Raw genomic sequence first — 20,788 nt, forward strand, 5'->3', positions numbered from 1 at the left:
AAAAATATGTCAGTCTTATATAATGTGCATTTGTTTCACAATGTTCATTCTTAAATATTTTCTTGAGGTTAAATATTCAACTTACATTTTTTTCAACTCCTTTTTGTCTGTTAGGATCCCAAATACTTATGTTTTGTTTTTTCTTTTAAGTCATGTAGCATAAGCTCCACATGGCTAAATAACAAAGCAACATGTATCAAAATAAAACTCGGCTTACTTAGTTTTTTCTTTTCTTCCTGGGTGTAATTTCATGGTGCAATAGTTAGATAAGGTTATCATTTTAAGGAAACACAATATATGTGTGTTAAACTTCTAAGATAACATGAAGTAGGATGCTTGTGGTTTAGAAATATTGTATGCAATGATAAGTAATGGAGAAATCACATATTTGATCCATATTTACTATGTACATTATACTGTATATGCTTCCCTGGTGGCTCAGAGGGTAAAGCATCTGCCTGCAATGCCGGAGACCCTGGTTCAATCCCTGGGTCGGGAAGATCCCCTGGAGAAGGAACTGGCAACCCAATCCAGTATTCTTGCCTGGAGAATCCCATTGATGGAGGAGCCTGTTAGGCTACAGTCCATGGGGTCGCAAAGAGACAGACACGACTGAGCGACTTCACTTCACTTCACTTATACTGTATACAGGGCTTCTGTTGTGGCTCAGCTGGTAAAGAATCTGCCTGCAATGCGGGAGACCTGGGTTCGATCCCTGGGTTGGGAAGATCCCCTGGAGAAGGGAAAAGCTACCCATTCCAGTATTCTGGCATGGAGAATTCCATGAACTGTATAGTCCATTGGGTCGCAAAGAGTCGGACAGGACGGAGCAACTTTCACTTTCACTGTATACTGTATACAAGTGATCTTTGAAGATATGGAACATTTTGAGGGGCCTTCATCAAGCTACATCATGCAAACAACAAAATGTATATGCTGAAATTGACAATAATTTGCAAATAAACGGTGAAGTGTCAATATATGATCCTTCTGCTAAGGAGCACAGCACAAGACTGGCTGCCATTTTCTCCACGTAGCTTTCTTCCTTGGCTTGGAAATTTGTCTCCTACATTTGTAACCATACTTTGAAAAGAAATACTAGAGTACAGAAAGACATATAATTAAAAGTGAGTTTTCCTATCAACTCTTTTCTCTCCTTTCCTCCCATAACACTAAATACTAAGCTCTCAATTCTACTAATTCTACTACCATTTATGTCAACCATAAATGGTTTCTATTGGTTTCTCATTAAGAAAGACAAAGAATTGATCTCACTAATATTGTCTCCTTCTTAAACTACTTCAAATTCCTTAATTATATTTTTACCTTTAGTTACATGGGTTACCTCTAAATCTAATTACTAATGTTTTATTTCTTGACCATAATTTTTCACTGTTATATATAACACTTCATCTACATGTGAGAAGACATTGATACTCTTTTTTTCCATCCCTCTTTCTTGTACTACTCCCAAATTTTATTAGCTGTGTCATTAATTTGTATTTTTCTTTCTCTTTCTTTCTCTCCCTTTCTTCCTTCCTTCCTCTTTTTCTTTTTCCTTCCTTCCTACCTTCTTTCCTTTCCTTTCTTTCCTTTTCTTTTTTTTCCTCTTACTCCCTCCTTTCTTATTTCTTTTCTTTTATATAATTTTGTACTATGTAATAATAGTATATATTATATAATGATAGCACAAAATAAAAAATATATATATTTGTACATAATAATTTCATTTTCTATACTTTGTACCTATATTAATTCTAAAAGTTTCCATGATTAGTATTTGAAATATTATTATTATTATAAAGATAATGAGTTCTATAGAGCATAGAATGCAGTATGTAATCATTCAGTCACTAAGTGATGTCCAACTTTTTGCCATCCTGTGAACTGCAGTGCACCAGGCTTCCCTGTCCTTTACTGTCTCCCAGAGTTTGCTCAAACTCATGTTCGTTTGTGTCGGTGATACCATCCAACCATCTCATCCTCTGTTGCCTTGCCCCTTTCTCCTCCTGCCCTCAATCTTTCCCAGCATCAGGGTCTTTTCCAATGAGTCAGCTCTTTGCTTCAGGTGTCCACAGTATTGGAGCTTCAGCTTCCGCATCAGTACTTCCAATGAATATTCTGGGTTCGTTTCCTTTAGTATCGACTGGTTTGGCCCCCTTGCTGTCCAAGGGATTCTTAGTCTTCTCCAGCACCACAATTTGAAAGCATCAATTCTTTGGTGCTCAGCCTTCTTTATGGTTCAGCTCTCACATCCACATTGGTTCTGTTAGAAAAGCAAAATTTTTTGAATTAAACATATAATCTAAATATCAAGGTCAATATCTTTTATTTTCTTACAATCAATTAATGCTCCCAAATTTGGAGCTATGACTTTCTTGAACAGGTGAACAGGTAGAGTTTCTAATTGTATAGGTTTCTCATTATACAAGAGAACTATATACTCTTTATACTACTGGAAGCATCATGAAATTTGGACTGTTTTTCACTTCAAGGAAATAGATATCCAATAAGATATTAAGTATTTGTGAAGAATAGAATTTGCATTATCCAATTTGCAACTAATAATATTATATGTATATTCTGGGATACAGTTGTAAGTGAAAATTTTCTAGACAGCATCTTATGATCTCAAATTTAATATCTTTTTAGAAAAATGGGGATGTAGGAGAAGAGTTTGGCATGTGTGAGTTTCACACTTAAAGGAAACCACCTATTTCATATCAAAGTCTTATGTAATTGGTTCATTTAGACCGATGGCATTGGGCTCTCAAATGGAAAAATGTGTCAGTTAGTAATAGAAAATCAAATATGCTTTCTTTGGAAATGTTTTACACTGTGATGGATATTTAAATGAGTTAGAGCAAGAGAAAACTTAACTAAAACTTCCAAGTTGTATTTGGTTGCCTATTGTGCTTTGACACAAGTAGGGGTTATTGGCTGTTAAGACTCTTTATTGGCCCTGCTTCTAGAGTTCCTGGAACTTTTAATAAATATCCTTAGCTTGAATTTAACTACGACAAATGACCGTTGGTATATCTGTTCGTTTCCAGTAATTGAGCGGGCAGTCTATAACTCCACATACTATAGATTTGTTGTGTTATAAAAATCTAATTATATTAATGTTATTCATTTACAATGCTATGTTCTGATAGTGATGTCTCCTTGACTTCTGGAAAAGATGAAAATCGATCACTTAATCCAAGCAGCACATACACATGGTCTTCTGGATTGCTACCATAATCAACATATCCAGAAAATAAAGACTTTAAATATCTGTCTCTAAAAGATCTGAATCTCTAAAGTTTTGGTTCAAGGAAAGTATTTCAAGGATTATATTACTAGATTGATCAATCTGGGCTATTTGCCATTTTGCAGGTTCACTGATTTTTCACCTATAAAACAAGTTAATTTACTAATTATTATTTCATATATCTTCTAGATTTAAATTTTCTATGATTGTGAGATTCAAAGCTAAACCACAATACAATAATAATATATATTAACATATAATGTATAAACTTAAGAAGGATATTTAAATTTAGATGTATTGCATCTTATATGTTTAAAATTATGAGGACAACCCTGCATTAATGCTAAAGGTTTACATTTGAAAACTCTTGAAATTATACTAATGTAAAGTTTTCTTGAAACTCTCATCAATTTTGGCAAAAAATTTAATTATTTTTCAGTATAATACTAAAGAACATATTATATGGCTGAAAATGATTAATAAAAGTTGAAATCAGTAATTTCATTAAATAAAATGGGAAATCAGTGTCACAAAAGGTGAAAAGTAAATGCCTCTTCCAGGTCCTCATTTAACTCATAAATAATGCAATTAGAATTTTGCCTTAAATGTTTATTGAGACTATGTTCTCTTGGAGAACTTTTAGACTTTTCTCTCCTTGTGCTTAAATGTTCAATTTCATTAATATACACTTGACGTGAGTAATAAAGTATAATATTTTACAGAATCAAAGTTCTAAGAAGGGACTACAAAACAGTTGGTATGTTTCTTAAAGAAGTTCCCTCCAAATTAATTTAAATTTGCTCTGGAATAAACACTGAAAATTTGCTTAAGGACCATAAGATAAAGGTAATTATAAATGGCAGAGCATCTGACTTAGGGGAGCTGTCTGGTGGGGTGTTTGGTGTTCATCCAAGTTTTTGCTAACAACTTTATTAATTATCTGGAAGAGGAAATAAACAGCATGTTAATTAAATTTGCAGCTGATAATAATTGCAAAATGTTGCCAACTCCAATGTAAGAAAAGAAAAAGAAACAAAAAGGAAAACATAATGGGTTGATACATGATCTGAACTGATATATGATAAGGAAACAAGAAATGACAAATATGATAGAGGAAAATAAAACAATATAATGATGAATATCAACCATAAATTGATGAAAAGAATACATTATTAAATACTTTTAAGGATTCCTATAGCTATAACTAATTATATTATGCTACTCCTTTCTCTGGAGATCTTCCTGACCCAGGGATCAAACCCAGGTCTCCTGTATTTCAGGCAAATTCTTCACCATCTGAGCTACCAGGGAAGCCCAATATAACTAATAAATATTATAAACTTAAATGTGATAGAATATGTACATGACCATCTGTAATACTTTCATATCTTGAATATAGGCATCATCAATGATCAATTCAAGAGGAAGCCTTAATAGAAAGATGCATGAAATCTTGGTGGTTGAGATTTGGCAAGATCAATGTGATAGCCAAGGTAAGAGTATTTTTTATCAAATTGAGTCATATTTAGACTTTATTCTATTTAATCTTCATTTGAACACTGTATCCATCAGTGTTTACACAGTATTTATTCTTGAAGGCTAGCTATCGGGATTTTTAAAAAAATCCTGGGTTTCTTGCTTTTTGAATGACAGCTGTATTATGTGCCATATGCCATGCATACTGTCAGGGGTTTTGCTCACAAAGAATAGATTCTGTCAAAGAGTCAAGCCTAGCTAGCCATAAAATAGAAAAAAGACAAGGAAAAATAGGAAGTAAATAAAAACCTTTAAAGACAAGTTTAAATAAAGATGAAGTTTTTTATTTCTTTGCTCTCCATAATGTATTCTCTCATGATATCCACATTACAGGAAGACTTCATAGATTAAATTCTCACAGTATCTTAAAATAGATCCTTTACATTACGAATCACATTATATATTTACCTGTCTTCCTTCACTATATGGGATTCTTGAGGACAGAATCCTTATCTTAAACATCTTTGTAATTTTCAGCATCTAGAGCCATGTCTGGTTTCTAATAAATGCTCAGATGAAGTTTACTGATTGAATATATGCTGCATTGTATTTTGGAAATCTTCCTTGACTACATTAGCTCTGTAATATTGAAAATATTTTTACCTCTGAGTCTCATTCTTCTTATTCCTGAAAGTGGAGAAAATATCTTGTTTTACATGAATTTGGATAAATCCTGTGTGTAAGATATAGTGCTAGTGTCTCGTCCATAAAACAACTTCAGCTTCCCTCCCTTTTTTCCTTTGTTTTTTTTTTATTTTCTTTCAAGGATCTTACCAAGACCAACCTGGGTAGAGATTATTCCTCTAAAATAATTTAGTTAATTAAAAAATGATTTAGAATATTTATGAATATCAGTATTTTAATGAATAGATGCTTCCAAGAGAATTAGGCTTAACCATTATAAAACTGCTATAATTGTCATAGATGTTTAACACTTTTTTATTGAAATTTGTAGTTTTCTTTTTAGATTTCATCCAAATTATATGTTCAACACTATATGCTTTGTTAAGTAGGTGTTAAGTGACTTACCTTGACTTCTCATAATGATAATATGTGAAAAGATCTAATGATTTATGTATTTGGGAATTTTAAGACAATTAGTTAGAACACTATATGACCACTCCATAAAAAATACACATCACCATAAAATAACTGCATATGGAGTATTTAATCCTGAACTTCTAAAGATGAAAAGTGAAAGTAGTTACAATAATCATTATTTTCAATTTTATGTAGTTAAGTGGTTTTACACAAGAAATTAGCCTTCCAAATGACATAGTTATAATGTGTTAATGGCAGCATAATGTGTTATTACATTATGCAACATAATTTCATGGATATTATGTATGGCATTTTAGAAACTCATGTACTTATAGTTATTAGAAGATACTCAATTTTTTAGACCACTTTCTTAACCCTATTACTTAATGTAATCCTTGAGTGGTTTCTCTGCCTTTTGATGAGGCCTTTGTATAGATTGTATAACCTATTTTCTAAGTTTAACTTACTGCTCCCCTGTTGCTTTATTATCAACATTTTGTCTTTTTCTCTTTCCAATTGAATATTTAGAATATTGTCTTAAAAGGATCTCAAAGTCAAGATGTAGTAATGATCTAATGTATACAGTTTAAAATGTTTTGGTTTTGAAAGTTGGCTAGTTTATATAGTAAATCTTAATTTATTTAGATGGAATTGAATATTTATTTTATCCTCATTAACACTAAAGTAATGCTTTATTCCTCAGAATTTATTCAATTCTTTTAATAGCAAATTATCATTTATTAAAAGCTCAACATTCAGTTAAATTCACTACTTGCTGAGTACCTGCTTTTTGTGAGACCATGCACATAGTTAAAAACAGACCTTCCTTTAATACACAGTGGGATTGAAATCCCAGATTTGACACAATTCCTGTGTGAATTTAGGCAAATTAATCTCTTCCTAGACTCATTTTTTAATATGTAAAAGAAATTTAGTCACCATCACTCCAAACATTTTTTAAAGGTATATTGAAATAAGATAGCTAAAATGTTTAGCATATGGTACTTGTTCACTTGTTCACATGATAACAGATATTGTTATTCTAATTAATAACTAAATGTATCAAGTGGTCATATTACAAAAGTAAATGAAGAGTTCATAGTTTTCTGGATTTAGAAGCTGAAAAGATTATATAATCAAGTAAGATTAAAGTCTCTGCACTCAAGAAATCCCATGGAGGTTTTGTGGACTAAAGTTAAAAACTGAGTACAAACATTTGTACAGCATTAACTTCAGAGGAAGTCAGTATAATAATTTCTGTACTCAATTATAAGAAAGTACTATGGATATTCAGGAGAAGGGAATTGAATGTTATGGCTGAGGTAGATGAGAAAAAGTTTAGAGGGTTGCGTTTGAAAGATATGTGGAAATCAAACTTTTGAAGAAGGCTGGAAGGGTTTTTGAAGCCAATAAAGAACTGTGGACAAAGTCATGAAAACATTAATTTATTGAGTTTTTATATTCTATGAATGAGAGGTTCAGAGTTCAGGAAATTGAACAAACTGGTGGAGAATTATGCTGAGTGACATCAATGAATGTGGCAATATATATGATTTTTTTCCTGCAGAAAATGGGGAAATATTCGATGTCAGAATCATCTCCCTGACTTAAAAGGTGTATTTCTGTATTTGCTTGTGTATGTGGAATATTTGTCTGTGAGAATTACGGCAGTGTTTTAGGTTCTATTCACAACAGCCCAGAACCTACCCTCTAGCTTCTTACAATCTATTCAGATTGTCCATTGCAATATACAAACGAAGGACATACAGAAGGTGATCTGACAATGATCAACATGTTTGAGATGGTAAGTCAGACAGAAGAAGATAATTCTGATGAGTGTTTGGATGCAGTAAGGCAACATTTACAGTCTGAGCAGACCCAACAAAGAAGAGTGGGCAAGTGCTAAGCAAAAGATTTATTTCTCGAAACAGAGGTGATGACAGCACTGTTCTTGGCTTATTTCCTCTATTAGCTGCTAGTCCTGAATACAATCATGATGTTTTTACCCCAAGTTTGTTCTTTTAATTCTCTCCTTCAGGCCACTCTTTAATAAGTTTTCCTTTACTTCTTTCCTCTCCTGCTTTTCCTTGGGTATGGTCAAAAAATGTCTCTGGCAAGAAACCTGAAATGAAGGGAATGTCAACTAATAATATAATCTATATAGTGTATTGAGTCAGTATGGTCTTTGAACCATGGTTCTCAGCTGTTCTGAACTGCATCATCTCTACAATGGGGTTATTAATAATACCTCCTTTACAGGGTCCCTCTGGGGATTAACTTCAATAATGCATGCAAAGAACCTAGCACAGTTCCTAGCATGGATATGTGCTCAATACAATTTAATGTTTATTGTTGTCTTAATGGCGAAGGTGCTAGACTAATGCTTTTGGAAATTCTGGTTTCTTCTGTCTTTTCTACTTATGGACTGACTAAATTAGAGTACATCATTTAACATTTCTGACACTGAGATCTAAGTTGGTTAACATCTCACCCAGATGTAAAGAGCAAATAGAACAATGTGTAAGATATTGCTATTTGGATCATGGAAAGTTTTGCAAAGGTAAGACACTATCTTTATCAGTGTGGTTATTAATAATAGTAAAACATGGAGGTGGTCCTAAGATGGCAGAGGAATAGGATGGGGAGACCATTTTCTCTCCCACAAATTTATCAAAAGATCATTTGAATGCAGAGCAACTTTCACAAAATAACTGAATGCTGGTAGAGAGCACCAGGCACCCAGAAAGGCAGCCCATTCTCTTTTAAAGGAGGTAGGACAAAATATAAAAGACAAAAAGAGAGATAAAAGAGTTAGGGACAGAGACCTTTCCTGGGGAGGGAGTCGTAAAGGAGGAAAAGTTTCCAAACACCTGGAAATTCTCTCACCAGCAGGTCTGTGGTGGGGTTTTGGAATCTCAGAGGGCAACATAACTTGGAGGTGGGGGAAAAAAAACACAGAATATACACCTAACCACAACTCACAGCGGAGAAGTAGCCTAGATGCTCGCGTCCGCCACCATGGAGTTGGGGCTGAAAGGGAGGCGCGGGTTGCCTGCTTAGGGTAAGGACTGGGCCTGAATGCCCTGAGGCCAATCTGAGGGAGCTAACATGAGATAGCAACCCAAACTGTGGGATAGCCAGAGAGAGAAAAAAAAAAATAAGAGAGAGAGAGAGAACTTTCCACAAAAAGCTCTAACCTAAGGCACAGCCTGGCCAACTCACAGAACAAAGGATTGAGTGAATACCAGAGGAGAGCTAGCCAGCTGCAGACCAGCCCATTCCCCCGCTGGAGGCAGAGAGACAGGTAGGTGATAGCCAAAGCTGGAAGGCAAGGGTCAATCTCAGCCCTAGAGACGGCATCATCCACCAAATTGTGAGCAGGCTCCCCTTTGCTAACTAAGTCTTCCTGGGATCCTGGACATTAACATCTGCCAGAAGGATTGCAGCCTAAGATCAGCTCCCCAGAGGAGACACATGGCACACCCGAGACGGCACTTTTGTGGTGCACCCAGGAAACCAAGCAGCTGGGACCAGGATGGTGATTAAGATGAACAGACCACCTAGGACAGTGAGCTCACCAAGTACCTGGTTGCCTGAGCTTCTCAGACCTGGGAAGAGCACAAAACACAGGCTCAACCAAGTCTGTGCCTTTGTGGAGTACCCGAGAACCTGAACCTGAGCAGCTCAGACCTGGGAAGTGTGCAAAATCCAGGGCCTGCTTTGGACAGTTCCCATGCAGAGTAACTTTGAGCCTGAGCAGTGTAGACCAGGAAAGCACACACATCGTGAGCTGGGGCAAACCCAGTGTGGTCCATATACTGTGAGCAGTCCCCACACACACCAGTGATATTTGTTTGCATTGTTCCTCCCTCCCCACAGCACAACTGAACAAGTAAGCCTAAATAAGTGACCATCTTTGCCCCCTTGTGTCAGGGTGGAAATTAGACACTGATGAAACTTGCAAACAGAAGAAGCCAAAGTAAACGAAGAAGAGGGAACCACTTTGAAAGTGACAGGTGCAAGATTTTAAGATTAAAACCATGTAGTTAGCATTGACTACTGGAAAAGGTCAGTTTTCATTCCAATCCCAAAGAAAGGCAATGCCAAAGAATGCTCAAACTATTGCACAATTGCACTCATCTCACACGCTAGTAAAGTAATGCTCAAAATTCTCCAAGCCAGGCTTCAGCAATATGTGAACGGTGAACTTCCAGATGTTCAAGCTGGTTTTAGAAAAGGCAGAGGAACCAGAGATCAAATTGCCAACATCTGCTGGATCATGGAAAAAGCAAGAGAGTTACAGAAAAACATTTATTTATGCTTTATTGACTGTGTCAAAGCCTTTGACTGTGTGGATCACAAGAAACTGTGGAAAATTCTGAAAGAGATGGAAATACCAGACCACCTGACTTGCCTTTTGAGAAACCTACATGCAGGTCAGGAAGCAACAGTTAGAACTGGACATGGAACAGATTGGTTCCAAATAGGAAAAGGAGTACATCAAGGCTGTATATTGTCACCCTGCTTATTGAACTTATATGCAGAGTACATCATGAGAAACTCAGGGCTGGATGAAGCACAAGCTGGAATCAAGATTGTCCGGAGAAATATCAAGAACCTCAGATATGCAGATGACACCACGCTTATGGCAGAAAATGAAGAGGAACTAAAAAGCCTTTTGATAAAAGTGAAAGAGGACAGTGAAAAAGTTGGCTTAAAGCTCATCATTCAGAAAACTAAGATCATGGCATCTGGTCCCATCACTTCATAGGAAATAGATGGGGAAACAGTGTCAGACTTTTTTGGGGGGCTCCAAAATCACTGCAGATGGTGATTGCAGCCATGAAATTAAAAGACACTTACTCCTTGGAAGGAAAGTTATGACCAACCTAGATAGCATATTCAAAAGCAGAGACATTACCTTGCCAACAAAGATCCATCTAGTCAAGGCTATGGTTTTTCCAGTAGTCATGTATGGATGTGAGAGTTGGACTGTGAAGAAAGCTGAGTGCTGAGGAATTGATGCTTTTGAACTGTGGTGTTGGAAAAGACTCTTGAGACTCCCTGGGACTGCAAGGAGATCCAACCAGTCCATTCTAAAGGAAATCAGTCCTGGGTGTTCATTGGAAGGACTGGTGCTAAAGCTGAAACTCTAATACTTTGTCCACCTCATGTGAAGAGGTGACTCATTGGAAAAGACTCTGATGCTGGGAGGGATTGGGGGCAGGAGTAGAAGGGGACGACAGAGGATGAGATGGCTGGATGGCATCACTGACTTGATGGACATGCGTTTAAGTGAACTCCAGGAGTTGGTGATGGACAGGGAGGCCTAGCATGCTGCAACTCATGGGGTCGCAAAGTGTCAGACATGACTGAGCGACTGAACTGAACTGAAAGCATCAGAAGGGGCCTATAGACCTAGAGAAAAAGTATAAGATGGAACAAGGAACTAACTGAAATTGGACTGACCCCACACTGCCCTCAAGAGCTCCATAGAAATTCCTAGATATATTTTATTATTATCATTTTTTAATTTTTTTAATTTTTAAGTTCTTTATTACTCCTTTAATTTTCATTATTATAACCTACTATTACCTTGCAAAAAAGACTCTATTTTTAAAGCAAATTTCATGTATATATATTTTTTTTTATAATTTTTGTGATTTTGTTTTGTATTTTTAATATTATATTTTGGGGAGTCTAACCTCTACTCTAGATTTTTAATCTTTGCTTTTTGGTATTTGTTATCAATTTTTTACCTTGAAGAACCTAATTTTCAGTACCCATTTTTATTGAGGGGTGTGATTATTGGCTTGATTGCTCTCCCCCCTTTTGACTCTACTTTTTCTTCCCCAGGTCACCCCTATCTCCTCCCTCCCCCTTCTCTTCTCTACTTAACTCTATGAATCTCTCTGGGTGTTCTGGGCTGTAGAAAACACCTAGGAAACTGATTACTGGCTAGATTGGTCTCTCTCCTTTGACTCCCCCTCTTCTCCTCCTGGTCACCTCTATCTCCTTCCTCCCTCTTCTCTTCTCTATGTAACTCTGTGAACCTCTCTGGGTGTTCCAGGCTGTGGTAAGCACATAGGGAATTGATTGCTGGATAGATTGATCTCGCCCCTTTCGATTCCCCCTCTTCTCCTCCTGGTCACCTCTGTCTCCCTCCTCCCTCTTCTCTCCTCCATGTAACTCTGTGAACCTTTCCAGATGTTCCTCACTGTAGAGAATCTTTTCACCATTAACCTAGATGTTTTATCATTTGTGCTGTATGGATAGAGATGTCTTGAGGCCACTGTAAGAATAAGACTGAAAGACAGAGGCAGGAAGCTTAAATCCAAAACTTGAGAACACCAGAAAACTCCTGACTCCAGGGAATATTAATTGACAAGAACTCATCCAAAAGCCTCCATACCTACACTGAAACCAAGATCCACCCAAGAACCAACAAGTTTCAAAGTAAGACATACCATGTTAATTCTACAGCAATGCAGGAACATAACCCTGAGCATTAATATACAGGTGGCCAAAAGTCACACCAAACCCAGAGACACCTCAAAACTCACTACTGGACACTTCATTGCACTTCAGAGGGAGGAGATCCAGCTCCACCCATCAGAACACCAATGCAAGCTTCCCTAACTAGGAAACCTTGACAAGCCACTCATCCAACCCTACCCACAGGGAGGAACCTCCACAATAAAGAGGAACCACAAAATTCCAGCATACAGAAAGGCCACTCCAAACACAACAATCTAAACAAAATGAAAGGGCAGAGATATATTCAGCAAGTAAAGGAACTTGATAAATGCGCACCAAACCAAACCAAAGAGGAGATAGGGAGTCTACCTGAAAAAGAATTCAGTATAATGATAGTAAAGATGATCCAAAATCTTGAAAACAAAATGGAGTTACAGATAAATAGACTGGATAGAAGGATTGAGAAGATGCAAGAAATGTTTAACAAGGACCTAGAAGAAATAAAAAAGAGTCAATCAATGAATAATACAATAACAGATCAGAAGCACTCTGGAGGGAACCAACAGTAGAATAACTGAGGCAGAAGATAGGATAAGTGAGGTGGAAGATAGAATGGTGGAAATAAATGAAGCAGAGAGGAAAAAAGAATGAAAGAAATGAGGACAACCTCAGAGACCTCTGGGACAATGTTAAATGCCCCAACATTTGAATCATAGGCGTCCCAGAAGAAGACGACAGAAAGAAAGGCCATGAGAAAATACTTGAGGAGATAATAGTTGAAAAATTCCCTACATTGGGGAAGGAAATAGCCATCCAAGTCCAAGAAACACAGAGAGTCCTAAACAGGATAAACCCAAAGTGAAACAACCCAAGACACATATTAATCAAATTAATGAATATCAAACACAAAGATCAAATATTAAAAGCAGCAACAGAAAAGCAACAAATCACATACAAGGGGATTCCCATAAGGATAACAGCTGATCTTTCAATAGAAACTCTTCAGGCCAGAAGGGAATGGCAGGACATACTTAAAGTGATGAAAGAGAAAAACCTACAACTCAGATACTATACTCAGCAAGGATCTCATTCAAATATGAAGGAAAAATCAAAAGCTTTACAGACAAGCAAAAGCTGAAAGAATTTAGCACCACCAAACCAGCTCTGCAACAAATGCTAAAAGATCTTCTTTAGACAGGAAACACAGAAAAGGTTTATAAACTTGAACCCAAAACAACAAAGTAAATGGCATCGGGATCATACTTATCAATAATTACCTTAAATGTAAATAGGTTGAATCCCCCAACCAAAAGATGAAGACTGGCTGAATGGATATAAAAACAAGACCCATATGTGGTCTACAAAAGACCCACCTCAAAACATGGGACACATACAGACTGAAAGTGAAGGGCTAGAAAAAGATATTTCACGCAAATGGAGACCAAAAGAAAGCAGCAGTAGCAATACTCATATCAGATAAAATAGACTTTGAAATAAAGGCCATGAAAAGAGACAAAGAAGGACACTACATAATGATCAAAGGATTAATCCAAGAAGAAGATATAACAGTTATAAATATATATGCACCCAACTACCACACAATTGCCCTTATCTCTCACACTAGTAAAGTAATGCTCAAAATTCTCCAAGCCAGGCTTCAGCAATACATGAACCATGAACTTCCAGATGTTCAAGGTGGTTTTAGAAAAGGCAGAGGAACCAGATATCAAATTGCCAGCATCTGCTGGATCATGGAAAAAGCAAGAAAGTTCCAGAAAAACATCTATTTCTGCTTTATTGACTATGCCAAAGTTTTTGACGGTGTGGATCACAATACACTGTGGGAAACTTTGTGGAAAATTCTTCAAGAGATAGGAATATCAGACCACCTGACCTGCCTCTTGAGAAACCTGTATGCAGGTCAGGAAGCAACAGTTAGAACTGGACATGGAACAACAGACTGGTTCCAAATAGGGAAAGGAGTACTCCAAGGCTGTATATTGTCACCCTGCTTATTTAACTTATATGCAGAGTACATCATGAGAAGCGCTGGGCTGGATGAAGCACAAGCTGGAATCAAGATTGTCCGGAGAAATATCAATAACCTCAGATATGCAGATGACACCACGCTTATGGCAGAAAGTGAAGAGGAACTAAAAAGCCTCTTGATGAAAGTGAAAGAGGAGAGTGAAAAAGTTGACTTAAAGCTCAACATTCAGAAAACGAAGATAATGGCATCCGGTCCCATCACTTCATGGGAAATAGATGGGGAAACAATGGAAACAGTGGCAGACTTTATTTTTGGGGGCTCCAAAACCACTGCAGATGGTGACTGCAGCCACGAACTTAAAAGATGCTTACTCCTTGGAAGGAAAGTTGTGACCAACCTAGATAGCATATTAAAAAGCAGAGACATTATTTTGTCAACAAAGTTCCATCTAGTCAAGGCTGTGGTTTTTCCAGTAGTCATGTATGGATGTGAGAGTTGGACTATAAAGAAAGCTGAGCGCTGAAGAATTGATGCTTTTGAACTGTGGTGCTGGAGAAGATTCTTTAGAGTCTCTTGGACTGCAAGGAGATCCAACCAGTCCATCCTAAAGGAAATCAATCCTGGGTGTTCATTGGAAGGTGTGATGTTGAAGCTGAAAGTCCAATACTTTGACCACCTGATGCAAAGATCTGACTCATTTGAAAAGACCCTGATGCTGGGAAAGATTGAGGGCAGGAGGAGAAGGGGACTGCAGAGGAAGAGATGGTTGGGTAGCATCACCTATTCAATGGACATGAGATTGGGTAGGCTCTGGGAGTTGGTGTTGAACAGGGAGGTGTGGTGTGCTGCAGCAAAGAGTTGAACACAACTGAGCAACTGAACTGAATGAACTGATGTACACAACATAGGAGCACCACAATAAGTAAGGCAAATGCTTGGACTGCAAGGAGATCCAACCAGTCCATTCTGAAGGAGATCAGCCCTGGGATTTCTTTGGAAGGAATGATGCTAAAGCTGAAACTCCAGTACTTTGGTCACCTCATGTGAAGAGTTGACTCATTGGAAAAGACTCTGATGCTGGGAAGGATTGGGGGCAAGAGGAGAAGGGGACGACAGAGGATGAGATGGCTGGATTGCATCACTGACTCGATGGACGTGAGTCTCAGTGAACTCTGGGAGTTGGTGATGGACAGGGAGGCCTGGCGTGCTGCGATTCATGGGGTCGCAAAGAGTCAGACACGACTGAGCGACTGATCTGATCTGATTGGATCTGAACACATATGAAAGGGAAAATTAACAGTAACACAATAATTGTGGGAGCCTTTAATACCCAACTCACACTTATGGATACATCAACTAAACAGACAATTAGCAAGGAAACACAAATTTTAAAAGATGCAATGGACCAATTAGACCTAATTGATATCTATAGGACGTTTAACCCCAAAACAATGAATTTCACCTTTTTCTCAAGTGTACATGGAACATTCTCCAGGATAGATCACATCCTGGGCCGTAAATCTAGGCTTGGTAAATTAAAAAATTTGAAATCTTTTCAAGCATCTCTTCTGATCACAATGCAGTAAGATTAGATGTCAACTACAAGGAAAAAAATACAAACATATGGAGACTAAACAACACGCTTTTGAATAACCAACAAATCACAGAAGAAATAAAAAAAGAAATCAAAATATGCATAAAAATAAATGACAATGAAAACACGACAACCCAAAACCTATGGGATTCAGTAAAAGTAGTGCTAAGGGGAAGGTTCATAGCAATACAAGCTTACCTCAGGAAATAAGAGAAAAATCAAATAAATAACCTAACTTTACGCTAAAGCAAGTAGAAAAAGAAGAAGTACCAAAGGGTTAGTAGAAGGAAAGAAATCATAAAAATTAGGGCAGAAATAAATGAAAGAGAAACAAAGGAGACTATAGCAAAAATCAACAAAACCAAAAGCTGGTTCTTTGAGAAGATAAATAAACAAACCATTAGCCAGACTAATCAAGAATAAAAGGGAGAAGAATTGAATCAACAGATTAGAAATGAAAATGGAGAAATCACAGCAGACAACACAGAAATGCAAAGGATCATGAGACTACTATCAGCAACTATATGCCAATAAAATGGACAAATTGGAAGAAATGGATGAATTCTTAGAAAAGTATAAATTTCCAAAACTGAACCAGGAAGAAATAGTAAATCTTAACAGACCCATCACAAGCACAGAAATCAAAACTGTTATCAAAAATTTCCAACGAACAAAAGCCCAGGACCAGATGGCTTCACAGGTGAATTCTACCAAAAATTTAGAGAAGAGCTAACACCTATCCTATTCAAACTCTTCCAGAAAATTGAAGAGGAAGATAAACTTCCAAACTCATTCTATGAGGCCAACATCACCCTAACACCAAAACCAGACAATGATGCCACATAAAAAGAAAACTACAGGCCAATATCACTGATGAACACACACCAAAATTTCTCAACAAAATTCTAGCAAACAGAATCCAACAACATATTAAAAAGATCATACATCATGACCACGTGGGCTTTATCCCAGGGATGCAAGGATTCTTTAGTATTCGCAAATCAGTCAATGTGATACACCATATTAACAAATTGAAAGTTAAAAACCATTTGATTATCTTAATAGATGCAGAGAAAGCCTTTGACAAAATTCAACATCTATTTATGATAAAAATCCTCCAGAAAGCAGGCATAGAAGGAAAATACCTCAGCATAATAAAAACCATATATGATAAACCCACAGGAAATATTATCCTCAATGATGAAAAATTCAAAGCATTTCCCCTAAAGTCAGGAAAAAGACAAGGGTGCCCACTCTCACCACTACTATTCAACATAGATTTGAAAGCTTTAGCCACAGCAGTCAGAGAAGAAAAAGGAATAAAAGGAACCCAGATTGGAAAAGAAGTAAAACTCTCACTGTTTTCAGATGACATGATCCCCTATATGGAAAACCCTAAAGATACCACCAGAAGATTACTAGAGCTAATCAACGAATATAGTAAGGTTGCAGGATATCAAATTAACACACAGAAATCCCTTGCATTCCTATACACTAACAAACAATGAGAAAGCAGAAAGAGAAATTAAGGAAACAATTCCATTATCCAGAAAAGTGATTTATCCTAAAACATAAGGATAATTAATGAGGTTTTTCCATAGGCATAATACTAGTCTCCATGAAAATAAAATATCATTGCTTTTATTCTAGTCTAACCATCATATCTGCCTTATCAGTAAACCTATATTGGTATAATAAGTATTTTAGATGGTGGAAAGTTAAAATTTTCAATCAAAACGTTCTTTTTATGTCACTCTCTTATAAGTAAATTTCTTAGAATCTCATCAGTTAGTAAAGAGGCTTCATTGACCTGAAAGATTGAGAAAAGATCAGAATGTATCGCCCTTGATACTACCACTTTGAGAGGCTCTGCTTCTACTGAGAATTCCTATTTGAGTAGCTGTTTAGCCACTGTTTTTTAAATTTTTTGGCTGTCTTTTTCTTAAAAATTTCATTTATATATTTTTGAGTTTTCAGAACAATGTTTTCATTTTCCCCCTTAATTCTTAAATAAAAAGGATAGGAATATACTGACTAAATACAAGTGCTTTGTTTGGTCTGAAATCTTGAAAACATTCCTCTAACTACTAACCTGAGGTAGCTTTAGGTTGGAACTGTTTCAAGAGAACCTCCGTCCATTCCAGGAGTTACCTTCTAGTTTTGGTTACAGGCTCCCAATTGATCTTTCCAACCTTGACTTATTCTATAAACAATACCAAAACCTTTTTCTCCCCAGGGTTAAAAGCCCTCAGACCAATTTAATATCTCCAAAGTTCTCTATTGGAGGGATCATTTATTTTTAATTAGAGGGTAATTGCTTTACAGTGTTATGTTGGTTTCTGCCATTTATCAATATGAATCAGCCCTAAGTATACATATGTCCCCTCCCTCTTGAACCTCACTCCCACCTCCCATTCCATCCCACTCCTCTAAGTTGTCACAGAGCTCTGGGTTGAGCTCCCTGTGTCATAGAGCAAATTCCCACTGGCTGTCTGTTTTACATATGGTAATATATATATTTGGGCTTCCCAGGTGGCTCTAGTGGTAAAGAACCTGCCTGCCAATGCAGAAGACGTGAAACTCAGGTTTAATCCCGGGTTGGGAAGATCCCCTGGAGGAGAGTATGGCAATGCATTCCAGTATACGTGCCTGGAGAATCCCATGAACAGAGGAACCTAGCAGGCTACAGTCCATAGGGCCACAAAGAGTCAAACATTACTGAAACGACTTAGCATGCTTGCAATGTGTATGTTCCAATGCTACTCTCTCAATTCGTCCCACCCTCTCCTCCTGCTATGTCCACAAGTCTGGTCTCTATGTTTGCATCTCTACTGCTGCCTTACAAATTAGTTCATCGGTGCCATTTTTCAAGACTCCATATATCTGAATTAATATATACTTTTTTTCTCTCTCTGACTTACTTCATTCTGTACAACAGTCTCTAGGTTCATCCACTTCACTAGAACTGACTCAAAATTCATTCCTTTTTGTGGCTGAGTAATATTTCATCATATGTATATACCACAACTTCTTTATCCGTTCATCTGCTGATGGGCATCTATGTTGCTTCCGTGTCCTGGCTATGTAAACAGTGCTGCAGTGAACATTGGGGTACATGTATCTTTTCAGATTGTGGTTTTCTTGGGGTATATTTCCAGTAGTGGGATTGCTGGGTCGTATGGTTGTTTTATTCCTAGTTTTTAAAAGAAATCTCCATACTGTTCTCCATAGTGCCTGTATTAATTTACATTCCCACCAACAGTGCAAGAGAGTTCCTTTTCCCCCACATTCTCTCCAGCATTTATATATTATTTGTAGATTTTTGATGACAGTCATTCTGACCAGTGGGAGGTGATATCTCATTGTAGTTTTATTTTGTGTTTCTCTAATAATAAGTGATGTTGAACAGTTTTTCACGTGTTTTTATTAGCCATCTCTATGTCAGAAAAATATCTACTTCTGCTTTATTGACTATGCCAAAGCTTTTGATTGTTGGACCACAAAAAACTCTGGAAATTTTTTAAAGAGATGGGAATACCAGACCACCTGACCTGCCTCTTGAGAAACCTACATGCAGGTCAGGAAGCAACAGTTAGAACAGGACATGGAACAACAGACTGGTTCCAAATAGGGAAAGGAGTATGTCAAGGCTGTATATTGTCACCCTGTTTGTTCAACTTATATGCAGAGTACATCATGAGGAACGCTGGGCGGGATGAAGCAAAAGCTGGAATCAAGATTGCCAGGAGAAATATCAATAACCTCAGATATCCAGATGACACCATCCTTATGGCAGACAGAGAAGAGCCTCTTGATGAAAGTGAAAGAGGAGATTGAAAAAGTTGGCTTAAAACTCAACATTCAGAAAACTAAGATAATAGCATCTGGTCCTATCACTTCATGACAAATAAATGGGGAAACAGTGGAAACAGTGACAGTCTTTGTTTTTTGGGGCTCCAAAATCACTGCAGATGGTAACTACAGCCATGAAATTAAAAGATGCTTGCTCCTTGGAAGAATAGTTATGACCAACCTAGACAGCATATTAAAAAGCAGAGACATTACTTTGCCAACAAAGGTTCATGTAGTCAAAGCTATAGTCTTTCCAATAGTCATGTATGGATGTGAGAGTTGGACTGTGAAGAAAGCTGAGCGCTGAAGAATTGATGCTTTTGAACTGTGGTGTTGGAGAAGACTCTTGAGTGTCCCTTGGACTGCAAGGAGATCCAACCAATCCATTCTAAAGGAGATCAGTCCTGGGTGTTCATTGGAAGGACTGATGTTGAAGCTGAAACTCCAGTACTTTGGCCACTTATGCGAAGAGCTGACTCTTTTGAAAAGATCCCGATGCTGGGAAAGACTGAAGGCGGGAGGAGAAGGGGACGACAGAGGATGAGACAGCTGGATGGCATCACCAACTCAATGGACATGAGTTTGAGTAAACTCTGGGATTTGGCGATAGACAGGGAAGCCTGGTGTCCTGCAGTCCATGGGGTCGCATAGAGTCGGACACAAATGAATGACTGAACTGAGCTGAATGATGTCTTCTTTGGAGAAATGTCTGTTTAGGTCTTCTGCCCATTTTTTATTGGGTTGTTTGTTTTTCCGATATTGAGCTGCCTGAGTTGCTTGGATATTTTGGAGATTAATCCTTTATGATTTGTTTTATTTGCAATTATTTTTTCCCATTCTGAGGGTTGTCTTTTCATCTTGTTTATGGTTTCTTTAGCTGTGCAAAAGCTTTTCCGTAGGTCCCACTTGTTTATTTTTGTTGTTATTTCCATTACTTTAGGAGGTGGGTCATAAAGGATCTTCCTGTGATTTGTGTCAAAAGTGTTTTGTTTATGCTTTCCTCTAAGAGTTTATATTTTCTGGTCTTAAATTTAGGTCTTTAATC

The sequence above is a fragment of the Bos javanicus genome, chromosome 2 (assembly GCF_032452875.1).
Source record: "Bos javanicus breed banteng chromosome 2, ARS-OSU_banteng_1.0, whole genome shotgun sequence".
NCBI lineage: Eukaryota > Metazoa > Chordata > Mammalia > Artiodactyla > Bovidae > Bos > Bos javanicus.